This window comes from Pteropus vampyrus, unplaced genomic scaffold (genome assembly GCF_000151845.1).
Source record: "Pteropus vampyrus isolate Shadow unplaced genomic scaffold, Pvam_2.0 Scaffold6, whole genome shotgun sequence".
Taxonomy (NCBI): Eukaryota; Metazoa; Chordata; class Mammalia; order Chiroptera; family Pteropodidae; genus Pteropus; species Pteropus vampyrus.
In genome coordinates this window covers 1118539-1136173 of record NW_011888787.1, presented here as the reverse complement: position 1 = coordinate 1136173, position 17635 = coordinate 1118539, and the positions used below count along the sequence as shown (strand labels likewise).

At 43.8% G+C, this 17635-nt stretch overlaps 1 long non-coding RNA gene across 1 annotated transcript in view; it reads right to left on the bottom strand.

Annotated features, from left to right (window-relative positions):
* Positions 1 to 1751: 1751 nt before the first annotated feature.
* Positions 1752 to 17635, bottom strand: part of LOC111744631 — a 61452-nt gene continuing 45568 nt past the window's right edge. Inside the window, exon 3 of the long non-coding RNA XR_002782248.1 lies at positions 1752 to 5461. This is a non-coding gene — a long non-coding RNA (uncharacterized LOC111744631). The remainder of the gene's footprint in view (positions 5462 to 17635) is intronic.

The window sequence follows — 17635 nt, the reverse complement described above, 5'->3', positions numbered from 1 at the left end:
TTCACTGGCGATTCCTTTGCCAAAAGACCCCGTTACAGTCCGTCAGTTGCACGAGTGACTTTTCAATACCCTAGTCGGACCCATTCTGAACCTCTTTAAGAAGTCCAGGTTAATGAATTGATAATTAGTTTATGACTTCCCAAAGAAGTGTGAAGCAATGTGCTAATGCTGTCGACTAATTGCGACTACTACCAGAGAGACTCCAGTGATCTGGTACAGGCAGTATACACAAATAGCATGCCAGGCTTCTGCTAGCATTTGCCAGCAAAACTGCGTATGTGGACTTCTGGCTAAATGGGGTGCCCCGCTTGAAGGAACCCTGCTGGCAGAACAGGTCTCAACAGAGAAGAAAGAGACAGTGACTTAACAGGTGACGTTCTTCCCAGCGAACTTCTCCGATCTGACATTGCACCTGAGCGGTGCCAAGTACACAAGCGAGGTGAGCTGAAGGGGACATTGCCATGGCCACGGCTTTGGAAAACGCCTTTCTAGAAGAGCACCACCATGACAAACATTGGTAATGCGCCCTCTGCTGCAAGGCAGGCTCTGGAAGATTCCGAGTGGCTATACGGACACTTATCGAAGAGGCTAAAGCAATGGCTTCTGTTTCCTGGGACAGCTTTGGGAGGCCTGGACCAACGCTGCTCCCTAATCCTGACAAGGAAAATCATTTAGTCGTTAATGTTTGGTGTTTCTCCCAGCGAGTAGACAGATTTTAGGTAAAAGGGGACACCAAGTCGTATAACATTTTATATTGATAATGGGTTTGCTTTAAAAGGTAGTTTCTAGTTAGATACGTTGGCAAAGAGCAGAGGTTCTCAAATGCAATCGCCCACCCACGCGAACCTGTTTGATCTCGTGGTGATGCTCCACTGTCAACACCCACTGTCGCTTCCTTAGGGGCATGTCGAAAATTTTGCAAGACTCCTTTATAACTATAATTTTTACCATTAAAAACAATGGCAGAGTAACTTATATCAGACCGACTCTCTTGCTTATATTAATATAAACTCTAGACAAAACATTAAAGGTACCAGAGAGCGACCGAAAGCAGGCGGAAGCCGGAAGGGACGTGAGCCTCAAAAACCAGAAAAACCAACTATGGGAAACCTACAGTTACATGGCTTTCTCCCTGAAGGTGTTCCCCAGGCCAGGGAATACAAGGTGTTCCCCAGGCCAGGAACAGAATGCAAGTCTTCTGGAAATGGAAGTCCTCCTGGGCTGAGCATTCAAAGGTGTCTGGAACTGTCAAAGCAGCTGGAATTTGAGGAAGAGAAATTCTAGAAAAGACAGCACCACGGAGAGGGCGGCCCTGGAACTCACACTCAACTCCCTTCGCGTCCTTACGTGTCCTACGACAGATGACTGGATGAAGAGGCTGCGGTCCGTATATACAATGGGATATTACTCAGCCATAAGAAGAGATGAAATTCTGCCATTTGCGACAATGTGGATGGACCTCGAGATAATCATGCTCAGTGAAATAAGCCAGACGGAAAAAGCTGAAAACCACATGAAGTCACTTATATGTGGGATATAAACCTAAAAGCAAGAAACAAACAGGACGAACAAACAGAGACTCATGGACGTGGACGACAGACGAGTGGTTACCAGAGCGGGGGAGGTAGATGGGGTAAAAGGGGGTCAAATATGTGGTGACAGAAAGAAGTCTAACTGCGGGAGGTGAACACACAATGCAATATATACGCCTTACTGTTGAATCGTACACCTGAAACTTACTGGATTTCATTAACCGATGTCGCCATAATAAAGATTAATTAATTAATTCAAAAAAAGGAGGAAAGAAAGAAAATGATGCTTGACTGTGCATGAACGAGGGGAGACTGAGGAACCCAGGAAAAAGCGAGAGCTGGAAGGCTAGAAGGCTGAGCATGGTTCTAGGGAGTCTGAGGTTTGAATTTGAGTCCTACCAAATCAGAGGGGCTTGGGAGACACCCCATGCTTTCCACTGACCCCACCGCAGGCTCACACCTTGGGAGTGAGGACCATATCCCAAGACTAAGACTTAAATGGTCAGGCTAAGAGTAAAACAGACCCCCCGTGGCAAAGCCTAAAGTCCATTCTTTATAGGATCAAGGTGATCTGCCAGAAACACAGCTGCCTGTGAGAACAGAACTCAGCATGCTTTAGCGGAAGATAATCCTGAAGATGCATAACCCACGATGGATTTGGTAAACAATAAAAACTAACATAAATGTAAAGGACAGGAAACCTGTAGCCACAGTCAAGAGAAAGTGTTGGTGACCCAAACACACCTAAAGACAAACCAGGTGTTAAGAACTGAGGGACAAGGACTTTAAATAACTGACAAATGCCTTAGAAATGTGCATTTTGTGACTTTTACAATTCATAACCTCGCCCACCCCCAACATTCTCGTGAACTTGAGCTACCCATGATTTTTAATCAAGTTGGGATTTGGAATGGTTTGTATTTGAAAGCCCGAGACAAACAACTTGAAGGTGATTAATGACAGCTAAACTTAATTATATATTTACACCTCCCAGTAGGACAAGGGAGAGAATAAAACGTCTTATCTCTCTGTAGTGAGAGGGCTTTATTAAGATCTGACAACAACCATTTAGGAGCAATAATTGAGTTTTATGCAAGATTACACAGGCTCTCCTTGTCTGGCAACCCAGCCTAATCACAGGCTGATACAGCACTTAGGCTCCCAACAGTGAGAAAAAACGCTTGAGCTGTGTACAAAACTAACTTTTCAAAGTACTTATCCTCATCTGTCAATGTGATCTTATCGAGGATTTCTATAATTTCTATAAACAACCATCACATTTTAGCTGAATCAGTAGCATTATACTCTTTAAACAGACAGTCAGATACATTCTACTTTAAAACATTTTCCATTAATTTCCACTCCCCCCTCCCAATGAAAGGAATTTGGCTTCGACTTTCTTCTCTTCTTCCACTAAGCGATCTCGTGAATAAAAAGATAATCATATGTCCTGCATGGCTGATGTAATTTTTGTAAACCTTCTAAGTGTTCTAATATTCATTTGTCATTTTGTGAAAATAATATTTACTGGACAAGCTGGATTACTTTCTTTCCCTAGGGAAATAAAGCAAAGCTGGTGAAGACAGACTGAAAGGCGGGCTAAGCAGATGTAAGTTTGGCTTAACATCCCGTGGAGGTGGGCGTGGGGCTCAGATGATTGACGCGCCGCCCTGACAGTGTCCTCGCTTTTCCCGGGTCCCCTAACGCTGACGCTGCCCCTCCCGAAGATGCTAGTATTACTTCTCCTGAGGTAGAGAAACGCTCTCGTTCCCAAATTTTGTTGTTCATATTGGTCTCCCAAAAGAATGGCCTCGCTCACTTTTTCCTTCCCCTGCCTTTCTCGGGGAGCGTGTCTCCCTCACGACAGTGCTGGAGGGCGTGTGAGGGACCCACCCCGAGCTATATCCATGAATAGGCCATTCCCGCAGGGGCAGAGTTCAGGCAGCTCCGTTTCTGTCTTTCACACAGTGTGTCCCCCGGTCCTTAGCTGTGCTTCCTCCAGAACCTGGGGACGACTCTGTCCCTCTCACTTTGGCGGGAGATTTTGAGACTAGTTGCCATAAATCTGTTTTCTCCCAAAAGTGACCCTTGGTGTCCTCTCCTTGTAAGTGTGCAGAAACTGGTCTCCTTGAGAAGCCCTCCCTCCCCGTGTCAGACCACAAATATGCAGGCCAACACTTGGAACCTATTTGAAATTCTCCCGACATAAGTCACCAAGTTGAGTTCTCTCCAAACAGTTTGGGGAGAAACTAGATTGCCTCTCTGTATAGTACCACCATCCCAGATGCCATGTGAAGCCAATAAAACTCTCAGAGAGGACCAGTTTCTCCTTAGCTAAGACAAACCGACTCTTTATATCTGAATGATGATCTCTATTGAGTACTTCTTGGTTCAAGAGACACGTTGTTGAGCTCTTACTCCGTACCAGGCATTAACTATATCAAAATGTGTAGGACCACGACTTTACAATCCAGTGAGAGAAACGAATGATCATAACGTAATGGGTTAACTACCACAAAAGAGCTGAATAATAGAACAAAGCAAGTAACTAAGACACCAGATGCCAAAAAGGAACTAAACGAGATTTCGGTGGCTGATTCTAAGATATTAAGTTCCTTTTCTTATTATCTTCAGTTGCGTTTCTATTCTTAAGAAGAGAATGTATCACATGTTTTTGAGGTGGTTTTTCTCCTCACCTAGAAAAACTAAGTAAGCAGCCCATAATCAGTTACATAAAAATTTTCATTTCCAATGTTATTTTTATACCAATCCAAACAACCTATTGTTCACCCTTACTGTCATCGCAGCTTAAAATATTTTCACTTTGGTGAGGAAAATTTTTTCTGACTTGGGAAAATTCTTGTTTGTGACATTCAAGATCCTAGATCCTGGTCAGAATGGACTTGACAGGAACAGATGTCATTAGTATAGTTAACGGTATTCAGTGAAAAATCCAGAGAAGAAAAAAGAATGTGTCGGGTAAACTCACTTAAAATGCTTATCAAGCAAATACCTGTAACAAAGCAAAGATTATATACACCCCATAAAAGTGTTAAAGAAGATAAATTTCACATTACCAAATCTCATTTTCCATGATATAAATAGAATAGATATGTACTCCTATCAAAAATTTTCAAATGAGGTAGAAGGAACAGAAAGGTCGTAAGAAAACTAGAGAAGCTACTTATGAGATTATCTTACTGGATCCCTCAGACAAACAAAAAGTATGGCTAGACTGGACGGTTAGAGAAAAAGATAAGAAACGCTCCTGAGGACCAGCCTACACTCCCTAGTCCCATTCCTCATCGTTACCCCTGTAATGACATTCACCTCTGCTCCCCACCATCCCTCCAGGTGTGCGTGCACCCTCCTCTAGCACGGTCTCTTTAGGAATTTTTACACGAGGAAAAAAGTTTCATATGGCTATAATATTTATGTATATTAGGCAGAATTAAAGTCAATATCTATTTAATCTGACTTAAAAACAAGACCATAGTTAACATGTTAAGGAGTGATTCTAAGGGTTTGCTGAAAAATATAAGACAGTATACTCAATATATATTAACTAGCTGAGTTAATTAAAAACTAGCTTAATGATTAAAGAGACTCACTAAAAGGTCTTTTTCATAATGAAAAAGTTAACAATAAGAAGTTCTTATTAGCCATTTATGTGACATCCACATCTATCCAACCTCATCCCCCACAAGAACTATATCAAAAAAATTAGAGAACCAATAACATTTTACAAAAGTATTAAAAATAGAATAGTGGAACCAAATCCTGTCCAGTATCCTACCGAGGGAAAAATAAAACATATGAAGAAGAAAAAACATAGAGAAAAACTTACTTGCAGTATCCTGTGCCATTGTGGTAGGTAACACAAATTCCTTCATTTACACAAGGCTCATAGCCATCTCGACATTGCAATGCTGAAAATAAAAACAAACTCGCATTAGAAACAAGTCACTAATCATAACCCTCAGACACCAGAGAAATGCTGTCCAATCCAGGTTGACATTCGTTACCACATTCAACCTGATTTGGGTTTCCCTTTAGCGTTTTATCATTTTTTTGTTTTCTTTTGGCGTCTAGGGTCACAGAAGCACGGAAGCCCCTCCCAAGAGTCTCCTCCCACGATTAACTGTTTTGTGGTCTTGAATGATGCCTGTGATTCACTGTGCCTCCATCTCCCCAGCGGTTACGTCCTTAGCTCCCAATGACACTAGGGAAACTCCAAGCTCTAATACCCACGCTATGCCAGGAGCATCTCGGGATACTTCAAATGAATCATGTAAGGATTCATCAATACACGGTTAGGAAGATCTGGGTAGATACTTGGTCACCATGACATTAATGAATTACTTAAGCCTTCGAGCGACGTTTCAGAACAGGCCAATGTTCATTTAACAAACTGTGATTGAGAGACTAGTATGTACCATTCATTATATCAGGATCTAGAGAAAACAGGAGAAATGAAACACATAGAGAATAAAACAAAATCTCTAATTTAAGAGGCTCGTGCAAAGATGGGGAGTAGACTTGAGTAGAGATTGTAGAGGAGGGGGATCAAAGTTCATTTTATACAGAGATAAAATAATAATTCTCAAATTCTTGAACTCCAGTCCCTTTACGAGGCAATGAAAAGGCACTTTCCCACCCTAATCCCTCCCCAAAACAGACTACTCAGAAATAAACAGCAATATTAGAAAGTTTCATTGATTTCAGCCAAAAGAGGAGGAAACCCATCCAAAGTCTGCCACTCGCTAGCTGTATAATTACAATGCCTTGACTGTTTACCTTCTAGAGTTGGAATTTTCATCACCAAATGCTTATCATAATTCTAGTAACAACTGAAAAGGCCAGACAGACAGAAACCTAGTCAAACAATAGAAATCAAAATTGAAGTTCATGAACTTTTTCTGGAAGATTATTAAGACGTCCGTCTCCTAGGACGGTTCACGTACAAACACCTGAGAAGTGTCCACTTTGCGTTTCCTCTAAGCCACACTTTCTGGGACCAACCTGGGCAGCATCAGAGGCTCGAGGGCCTGCCCACCTCCTGGGCGTCAGAACCAGCCTCTCTTCACAGCAGGGCAGGCGCAAGCCAGATGCTAGCAGCTCCCGCATCAACGATCACTCCCTAAGAGCCTCTGTCGGCTCCGTTATCAAGTGATGGGACCGTCTGAAAACGCGTTTACAGAAACCTCATCCCTCAAAATAACATTATAGCAGCTAACAGGTAGCACTTACTAAACACCAAGTCGTTTTCTAAGCACTTTACATAGACTAATTCAATCTTCGTAACAGCCCCATAGAGTAGTTCACTTCATCATACACACGCCACGGAAAGCATTCAGTGACCTGCCTGTTGCCACACCGGGGAATTAAAGAGTCATAATTTGAAGCTAGGGAGTCTGGATCCCATGAGAATCTGTGCTCGTAACAGCAGTGATACCCTGCTTCCCACTATCTGACGTTCTCCTCAGGATGGGCGGGACAGGCGTTATTATACCCATTCACTAGGAAGTGACAGCCAAGAGGTTAAGTCACCTCCAACCAGGGCATCGATTGCACTAGCTATGGCAGTGCGGGGCCTGGGACACAGGTCTCTCAGCGTGTCCAGCCCCGTCGCCCGACAGCTGCTGGGATCACACGAGCAGTCACTAGGCTGCAGCCCGAACGGACAGATTCAGGAAGAGGGTCATCTTGTCCGTAACTCACTTCCCTGTAGGGCTCCAATGCTCCCTCTTCCCACACTGATAAGCCCGATGCAACAACTATAATTAAAACAGTTAATGTCAGGTTATTTCCTCCATACCAAAGTTCTCAAACTGGTTTTTTCATTCTCTTTGGACACTTTTATTAGTTTCAATGAGCACTTCCCGACTTTTTCTATTTGCTTTTTTTTTCTTTAAATAAAACAAGAAAATCTCTCAGTAGGAAAAAAGTGTCCTGCGGGCACAGAGCACACTGCAGCTCTGTTACCCCCACCCCTGCAGGAATCTGGTGCAGCAGAGGGAGTCAGGTGACCCGAAATCCGGCCCCTACCGCTCACCAGCTGTGCAACGACAAGCAAAGCAAGACCTCATGGGGGCTCATGTCCCTACCTTTAAACCAAACTGGGGTGAACGGCATGCTCCTGAAGGTCCCATGTCATCCAACAGGGACACCTCATTAAAAGTATACGAAGAGCAGCCTGGCAGCTGGAGAAATCTATCCAGAAGGGCATAAGGACCCAGCCGCCCATGACTCAGAAAGCCATGGGTGGGAAAAAAAAAAAATCACAGTCTGTTCCTATTAAGTATCCTGGCAAATCATTACAATGACAGGTTCAGAGAAACACAAACAACCCAAAGTCAATATGTAGCAATCAATCTCACAAATAACTTTACAGCCTAGCCTTAGTGAACCAATCAAACTCCACGCCCGAAAAGGAGGTGGGCTTACAGGGCTAATAATTAATGCCATTTGGCTGATCTGTAGGTTCCTGCTACCTTGACCCCTTAACATCTACTAAACCAGGGCTCTCAAACTCTCGTGTGCACCAGGATCATCTGGAGGGCTTGCTGGACACCCCCCCAATCCCCCAGATTCTGGTTTGGAAAGTCTGCAGGGGGCCTGGGAGTTCCCAGGTGCTGCTGATGCCACCTGTCTGCCAAACACCAACTGCGCTGAGGCGTGAGCGTCCACTTTAAGGGATCCCCTAAGACTGTGCAATTCTCTGGAGGTCTTGGGTGATCTGGATAATGACACGGTGCCTGCATAAACTTAAGGAAATAAAACTGGAGACTCATGACTTTGCCCAGAGGCTATTTATTTCTAAAATGAATACTGTAATTATTTGCTATACAAAGAGAAGTTAAAACTGATCATTCAAAACCATGACAGTGACTGGGAAAGACCTCATTTCAAAATTCAACTTACTTTTTTTCCCCCCATGAAAAAACATAAATTTAACTATGCGATTAAAAGCAGCTTTATATTTATAGAGTAAAAAACGAAGTGCTGAGTCATGCCAGTTGGAGAGCTGATGCTTAAATTGATGTTTTAACAGACGCGGAGAAACTAGGCACTCACAAAAAGAATGACTATCCCCAAATTTTCATCTTAAGCCACAAATGGCAGTCACTCAGTAAATATGGGCTGACTGAAATCAGTCTCTGGCGCGTGTGCGTATGCGTGTGTGCACACGTGTGTGTGTGCGTGCGCACATGTGTGTGCACACGTGCATGTGCATGCGTGTGTGCACACACACACACCCCTCCCTCAAAAGACAAGCCTTGAACTTCAGTTTCCTCCCTCCCTCCCACGGTAGTTGACATGAACGCTGGAAGCCGATTTCAACGTTCACGCATTTCTGTGCAGTGTGTCTGGGACAGTGAGGGGCAAGCCTTGATGTCAGGGAGACCACAGCTAACCGAATAAAGGCTCCTATTTCGATTAGGGAAGGACAGATAATAAATGAGTAAATAAGCAAAATCACTTCAGTCAGCGCTATGTGACAGAATCTGCTGGAAACAGAAACCAGTTACGGGACACAAAGCAATCACGGAGGCTGGAGGTGTATGTAGGGACCTACTTTAGAAGCGGTGATGAGGTGGGAGGCCTCTCTGAGGAGGCGTCTTTGAGCCAAGATTTACATGAACAAATCACAACGATACAGAGAAAGAAGAAACAGCCAGTGCCAGGGCCTGAGGTGGAGATGAGTCTGGGCTTCCAGGGCCTGACGGCTGGAGATGATCAGGCAGGAAGGGAGGGTAACGGGGGGGCGGGCAGCAGGCCGGGTTGGGTGACGGTGCTCACCCCACGCTGAGGGTAAACGACGGGGCCGCTTTCATCAGGGAAAATGACACAATTGGATTTATGTACGAAAAAAGCTAAGATCGTAAAATTTCCAGCGAGCAACGCTTTTTCCTTTCTTATATAAGCTTGTTCAAGTCATCCCTTTTTAGACGAGGCTGAAGACATCCATTTTCTCAGCTCCCCCAAAATGGTAAAGGGGTTATTCTAATCACCATCGAACCCCCCAGAAGCACCACGTGCCACGTGTCGCTCTGCCAGTCTCTAGTCGGCAGCGGCTTTCATTTCTTCCTCAGTTCTAGAACTTACTCTCTGTTTGGCTGCAGAAGGACCAGCGGAGAGGTCTATGCAGCACCTTCGCACATGGCCGAGCTCGGCGCTGCTTCTTCCGGGGAAAGGACGCTTCTTCCAGGCCAAACCCTCGTGCTCACCTGCAGGAAGGCAGCCTGCTCCCCCACCCCCCACACCCCCCAGCAGGCTCTGAAAATATCGCCCTTGAACTCTGGCCGTGCCTCTGCCTGTACCTCTGCCGCTGCCTGTACCTCGCTGCCTGTACCTCGGCTTCCTCTGACCGCCACCTCCCCCTTACTCTCTAAGTCCTGCTCACTCCCCCGGGGCCCAGCTCCCCTCCTGCCTCGCCCGCAAAGCCTCCCCCTCGACGGTTCTGGTCCACACGGGCCGACTCACCCCTCATAACGCTCAGAACTCGCAACAAGGCATTTAACTGTACACTGTCTTCTAAGTCCCTCCGCTTTTCACTTTTACGTTCGCAGTTCTTTTCTGTAGATCTGAGGCGATGCGGTTTAGTGGTTGAAAGCACAGGTGTTAAATCAGGATCTGGGTTTGGACCCTAGCTCCACCATCTCCTGTCTACCTCTGCATCTCTCTGTGCTTCAGCTTCTCCTTCGTCTGTAAAACAGTCTCTCTCAGAGCCCTGGTAAGACTTAACTGAATGAATAAAGAGCCTAGAACAATGCCTGATACACGATCAGAGCTCAGAAAGGCCAGGCTCACATAGTAGACACTTCAGTTCTTGGTAACTGATTGCACAGTAAGCAGTGCCTTAGAGAAACTCGTTATAGCAATCAAACCCCAGTTTAAACAAACTGAGAAATCTGGAAAAAACAGAAGAGACGTAGGCAATATAAGATGTGATATCGATAACTGGAATAAATTCTTTCCAGGTGCCATCAGTAATATCTAATAAAAGATATACTGCACTACTACCACAAAAAACAAAAAAAAGAACAACAACAACAAAAAACCAGAGGTCACCGCTCCTTAAAAAACAAAAGAAAAAAGTATAGCACTGCAGGCATAAGAAATGATTCACTAAAGGTAAAATAAAAATTATATATGAGCAAAACTGTCATTCAATGTCAGTACAGTTCTATTAATATTTGTTGAAACTACTGTGAGCGTGGCCCTCTACTAGGCATTGCAGAGAAATCCAGCAGGAATAAAACAATTCCTATCCTCATGGTCTATACAACCTAATGGATGGAAGTTAGCGGTAGGGGCCGAGAGAATGTGACTGCTCAATGACCCCAATATGAACAAAATAAAAACTGCTATCGTTATATATACCTCCCGCAGTTCCTCTTCATTTCCATCTCAGGACCGCTCCAAAAAGAATCTTAAAGAAACACGTTGACCCTGTTGCTTTTGCACTAAGTGTTAGTAACTCAGTCCAGACGAGGTTCTAGCACATGTTCAGGTTCACCGGCCTCATGTGCACATGCAGGCAAGACTCTCCACCAGCAAAAGGAGTGCAACTCACTTCGTGGCACTGCTCTGGGGCCCAACGTGCTGTCTCCCGGGTTTGCCTGTCACCACGACTGCAAACGGCAGCAGCGGCGGTCACTGATTTTCACCAGTTCCGAGGCCTCGGGAATTTGCCTGTTCAGGGACGGGCCCAAGGTATCCAAACTTGATGGAATCGTCCTTAAAGTTTCCTCTAGGCGTTTACCTAGGCTTCCCAGAGCTTTTCAGGATCATGCCAGCTACACATCACCAGCCTGAAAGCCTCCCTTTGTTTTAGGAATCTCTAACATGAGTAATTAAGTCTGTACCCCAGCAGGTGTAATCTGAACAGTCTTCGGTGTGTTTCACTGGTGGCATTACCATGTAATCACTTTAAATTGGCGTTACTTGTTGCTTCGTAGCCTCTTTAAATAAGCCTCTGTACTCTATCTCACATGATTTTTTTCACGCCCTGCTCCCTCTGCAGTGTGGTATCTGTTTGTGCTTATATCCACTGCTCACCCAAAAGGCATGCGAATGCCTTCAATGCTTGGAGGGAGGAGGTATTCAGAGCCTTTTACATCTTCTCTGCAACGTTTATGCAAATTTCAAGGAGCAGCATTTGAGAAAGACGAAGTCTAAGTCTGAGTCTATGCCCTAGGACTTTGGCTGCGGCTGATTGCTGCTGCTTCGGGCACACGGTGTCTGGAAGAGGCTCAGTAAAATGAACAAAGCAGTTTTCTAAAATGACTGCGTGCATTATTACCAAAAATAGAAGAACTGAGGGCAGACAGGGAGACATTGGGGATTTGCAATAATTCTTGTGGCACCCTGCAATTTCAAACAACGAAGGCTTTTACTGAATTTTTTATTCCATTTTTTTGGGATCGAGCCATGGGGAGGAAAAAAAATCCAAACAAACAGAAGAAGTGCAGAAGCTTCAAGTCCCAAATGGAACATTTAAATAAAAACAAAGTGGAAAAACATCTGTCTTCCTCCTTGAAATCTGTCTTGATGAAAAGGCAAGTAAAGGCAACAAGGGAAATACCAATTTTATTTTTCTGATAATGTTCTGAGGCCTTCTATGCCTTTTACAGATGTTATCTAATAGAAAATGTGTTTCCTACTTAAGAGATGCTGATATCAGACCCACAGGGTTCATAGCAAAATATTACTACTTTTCAAAAACAGGTATGCCTTGATTTAAGAAAATACAACCAACGAGAACGGGAGTTATAAATAGCATAAGGGTATTGGTACTTCTGACATTACTAATCGAAATTTGTTTTATAGAAATACTCATCCCAGTGAGTTCTTCCCAGTGAGCTGATGAATCTAGAATAATCTTTGATTTTAAAAACTCCAATTTTGGCCTATTTCATATTGATTTTGGAAAACCAAATCCATCAATATTTGATGTGCCGTATTGATAAAACTATGCACTGTTTCTTCCCCCTTTTTCTTTTATTTTCCTGTCTTTTTAAAGACTGCAGAACATTTTTCATTTATTTTGTGAGTTAAATTTCAGTTTCTCAGTTTGGGGGATAAACATGGATTTAGTTCTTCCACATTAAATGCAGGATTTGAAAAATCCACAGACTTACTATTCAGATGTGGCCAGTTTGTTACTGATCACCTCCTCACGCATGGACACGTTCCCACCGGCAAAACACTGCCCGTTCCTTGCACCTTTCTCCACCTTGCTAACTCCTACTTATATTTCAAATCACAGACAACGTATTACCTTCCTGAAGAAGCCCTCAGAGACCCTTCAGTCTGATTTAGATGTTCCTCCTTTGTTCTCGCGTTACATTCTGGGCAGACGTGTGATTGGCGCTAGCTCACCCATCCCTCTCACCGCCCCTTGTGCAAATTCCCTGAAGGCAGTGACCATGATTGGCTCATCTTTGTGTCCCTGGCACCCAGCCCTAGTACCTGGACCACGGCAGGTGGACTCAACACACATAAGATACGCAATGAACTAAGCTCCGGAACTAAGACAAAACCTATTAACAAACTCAACAATCAGTTTGTGCATGTAAAAGGTTCTAAGGCTCCAATTTTAATGACCGCAGGGATACCCACATGTGATTGTGCGAATTAATTCCAATTTCATTTTGTGTATGGTGTAGAAAAGTAAAATGAGAAGGAAAAACAACAAGAAACAAACAAACCAAAAGAAGGTAAAAACAGTGCAAATTTTCTGGCCTTCAGTGGAGATAATAAGTTGAGAAAGTGGGACTGTACTTTCCTCATCTTCACAAAACCAAAACATCTTGGGAAGTTGCTGCCTTAAAATTTGCATGAATGAAAACACGCACCCTCCCCCACGCTTCCCCACGAATCTTAAGCCAAGTGTATTATGGTAAGAATTGATTAAAATGCGTTGAATGGGAGCCAAAATAATTTACATCTAAATGGCAAATGCAGAAGACATAGTAACAAAAATTCCAAGTGAATGGAGAGCTGAGACAGTGCGTGTTCACTGTGCAGCACCACCGTCCCCGTGGGCAGTTCGCCCATCCGCCTCCGGAGGACAAAAAGCGGCCCCAATGAATTTCTTCGCTATGAGTGTCTAACTCTTTGTAAAATGACACTGACCAAAATAATGACAGGGTTTACATACCCAAAAGGTTCAGGATCTTGGTGGAATAAAGCCCAACAGGGGAAGAAGCTAAATTATTCTCTACACAAAAGACTATGTATTTGTGCACTTCTTAGTAGTCAGAAAAGGCCGATTCGAGGTGTTTTTCCACTGTCTTCTCTTATATCTTCCATTATCTGTTCTGTTCTATGATCTATATCTGTTCTGTCATTGGAGACAAATTCTGCCTGTCACCAATTTCCTGCGCTTTTAGTAAATGCTCCATTTTTAAAGGCTATTTTGTTAAGTATGGCTTCATTTTTTTAAGCTCTTTATTTTAAATACATGCTTTTAAGTACCCTTGCTGGAAAAGAATTTTATAAATATATATAATCTTCTTGCTACCCACCCAAAAGAAACAAAGTGTTCTTTTAGCTTAAATTGTTTAGAATGCTTCTTAAACAGAGCAGACAATTCCTATTGTCTGGTAATTTAGGGTAGACCCCAAAAAGAAAGAATAAGTTACAGAATCATGTCAAAAATGAAAATGGAAAAACTTAAGACAGTTATATGTTATTATATAAAATCATGGAGACCTTCCAAAACCAAAGGCGGGGAATCCAGAGAACAGGCTCCGATTCCCCCACAGCCTTTTTAAAAAAACCTGTGGTTGGAAGCAGCGAAGGCCACTCACAAGAGTCGCGTCACCAGAATGCCATCACCAACGTACGGTGCGGATAGATGACAGGCGCCTGCGTCCTACATCAAGTCCCACTATGTGTCGAGCTAAGTGTTCTGCAGTCAGGATTTGCAGAAGCTCAGGTCCTAACATTTGGGTTATTTCCGTATTACTATTATGTGGGTCACAGAGGTTCTATACCTTCAGCCCAAAACAAACCCTGTTCATCCGTGGACGATATTTAACTCCAAATTCTGGCACACATCAACTAAGAACTGTCTAAACCCAAGAGTTCAAAAAAGGTCCTAAACCCTGGGCTCATACCCAGAACATTCCAGATCAGCACAGAAACCAGCATCGCAAAGAAAATATGTAAATCTGGAAATGGCAAACGCAGATTGTCCCCATCTCCAGAGAACGCGCCTGGGCAACGAAGCCGGAGCAGAGGAAAAGAGAGAGAAGGAAACTTTCATGTCCTTTTTAAATATCGAAGGGAGAAGAAACATGAAGTATAGCCCCCAACTTCGATTTTTATTTAGTCATATTTTCAATTCTCCCTTCTTTTAATTTGTTTCTTCAAACACAAATCAGTGCCAACTCACACCAACGTAACTTCGGCCACGGGAAAAAAATAATAATAATGTACCCTTAAAGACACGGATGGAAAAGCTGATAATTTCAATGTTGGATCGATTCTTCTTAAAAAGCCAGTCCTCCAACTCCGTAAACCTTTCAACTACTCATATTATTTCTTTACTATGAGTGTAAGCAAGAATTTATCTCCATGACCACTTAGATTTCTACGGGGTTGTAACAGTCAGTCATTTTAGTAAAAACAACTCAACACACCAACAGTCGACAATCTAGTTTGCAAATGCTTCCGTCCACTTTTGCTCATCCTGTTGTTTTGAGATGAGCAAAGCAAGGCAGCAAAAACAGAAAATTTGCACACACCAATAAAGGACCACATCGGAACGTAAACGTTCCACGCCTGTCTCTTCAAACACATAAGGAGATCTAGGTTTCGCCATTTGCAGCGACACCCGATCTTGCAAAACCAAAAGTTACATTGCCTTTGACAGAGGTTTTTCAGTTCTAGAGAGGCCAAAAGACTTCTCTGCAGTCCAGAGTTCTCAGAAACAGCAAAAGGAGTGACCTAAATGCCAATATATTAAATTAAATTTAGATGGTTCTTGGTGATGTGTGCCGGTAAATCCTATAAGAGGCGTGGACTTTCTGGAGCCCAGTGGATGCCCTGGCCCACCACCCGCGTCCTCCGCTCTGCTGCCGCCCCTTCCCCTGGCGGCCCGAGGGCTTCCAGCAAAAGACAGATTCTGGACGGGGCAACACCGCACAAGGTCTGCTCCAGACCAGCTTCAACCCAGCTGCGATGCCAGCCCCATGGTAAAAGGCCTAGAAAACATTTGCCAAGCCAAAGTGCTGAAGGAGCAGGCCAGCATTTTCTGTCTCCCTCCAAGAGAACATAAACAACTCCTTAATTTCCCACAAAAGAAGACAAAAATAAAATCTGCAAAAAACGATAGTTTATTCTAGCTTTCTAAAGTCACAATGACCTGGCCGAAGAGTTATTTTAATCTCTTTTATCACTTTTAAAATACTCTCCTCAATAAAAATTAATTTCACTTTGGGGACACGGGCGTGACACTCGTGTTAGACAAGAGGGATTTACAAAGGGAATTTTCCCAGTCACCCCGCTCCAGGCCCGGGGGGGACACGTCCTTCCCACCACCACCTCATCACGTCAACAGCGTGAAGTCCTCTGGAAAACCGGTATCTAAGCAAGTAAACCTCGGTTCAAGCAAAGAGACAGAGGGTTGAGTGAATGTGGTTATTAGTGCAGTGTGAGTGATTAAATAACATTTCTCCTCCTCCCACCGAAGCCCACATTACTTCACTGAAAGCATTAAAACCAAGGCACTGTCATTGCTCTGGCTACCAGCCTAAATATAAGTTGCCATAGGAAGTCTCGAATACGCTCAGTTTTGTATTAAAAACGTCAAGTGAATCCAGTCTCCCCCTCAGTGTAATCTGGCTTTAGAATGTTAAGTGGAACAAGTTCATAAACTTGAGCACACTGAGCTTCTGTATGTGCCTTTCCACTTCTATGGAAAAAAAACCCAATTCGGCATCCTCCCAAAGACACAATACCCGCCCCCCGAGGAAGAACTCAAACAATGTGAGTTCTTCAACTAGACAGTCACATACTCAATTAGCTGACCGGTCAGTGTCCTCCCAGAGAAAACAAGAGCAGTAAGCACCTGCCCGACCTGAAGATGGAGCTGGGTGGACTTGGCCACCAGTGGTGGTCAGGGTTAACATCCCAGTTCCTAACATGCGGGCATTTTCGGCTGATTTCCATCTCTGTTCCCCACCCAAACCTACGAGCATCCTCAGGCCAACGTGAACGCTGTGGCCAAACAAATCAGCAAGTCGGCTTACGATCCTCGATTTCTCAGCCCTGAGAAGGCTGACTGGACCCAGATCAGCTGCCCAAAGATAGAGCTGTAATAAAAGTGCCTTCGTAACTTATCGATATTTTTATACAATGATGTCGTTTGACCCCCATGCGAACTGGTATTAGCACCACCTTACAGAAGAGGAATCCACAACTGGGAGAAATAAGGGATCTGGCCAAAGTCGTTCAAGTCGAGATGGCCAAACCGGGACTGGAACACAAGTCTTTTGCCCACTAGTCCAGCATCTTTTCACTCGCTACATCTGTTGAGACGCAGTCAGAAAAACCTGATACCCACCAAAGCTTTCCTTTCCTATAACATATGTTTGTGGCTATAACATTCTCGTGCAGGTAAGTGCCCACGGACCAGCTAGGTGCATTAAAAAAAACACGTTTGCCAAGATTGGCTAATGGCCACAGGCTTGTCAAGAACAAAGCCAAGACGAGTTCCCAGGACAAGGGGCCACCAGGGCTGCATTTCAGACCAACCCTTGACAAACATGCCCTAATAGGGACTGACATGCATTCATTAGTATCGCTGCTAACCCACAACAAAAGAACCCCACTTCTGAAAACTTGCCAACCCTGGGATTCAACCTACTGCCATGTATTATTTCTCAGGAAAAACACAAAAACAAACTCCCCTGTGAGGAAAAGAATGGGTGAAATTTTATAGAGTTCTTCCTTTGTAAAACAGTAACTAGATACCATTCCTTCTCAAAAGAGCAGCGTGACAGAAGCAAAAGGAAATTATGGAACCAGAGCCTAAGTATGATCGATGATCACACTTTATTTTGAGGAGATTTTACTCTTAAGAACGC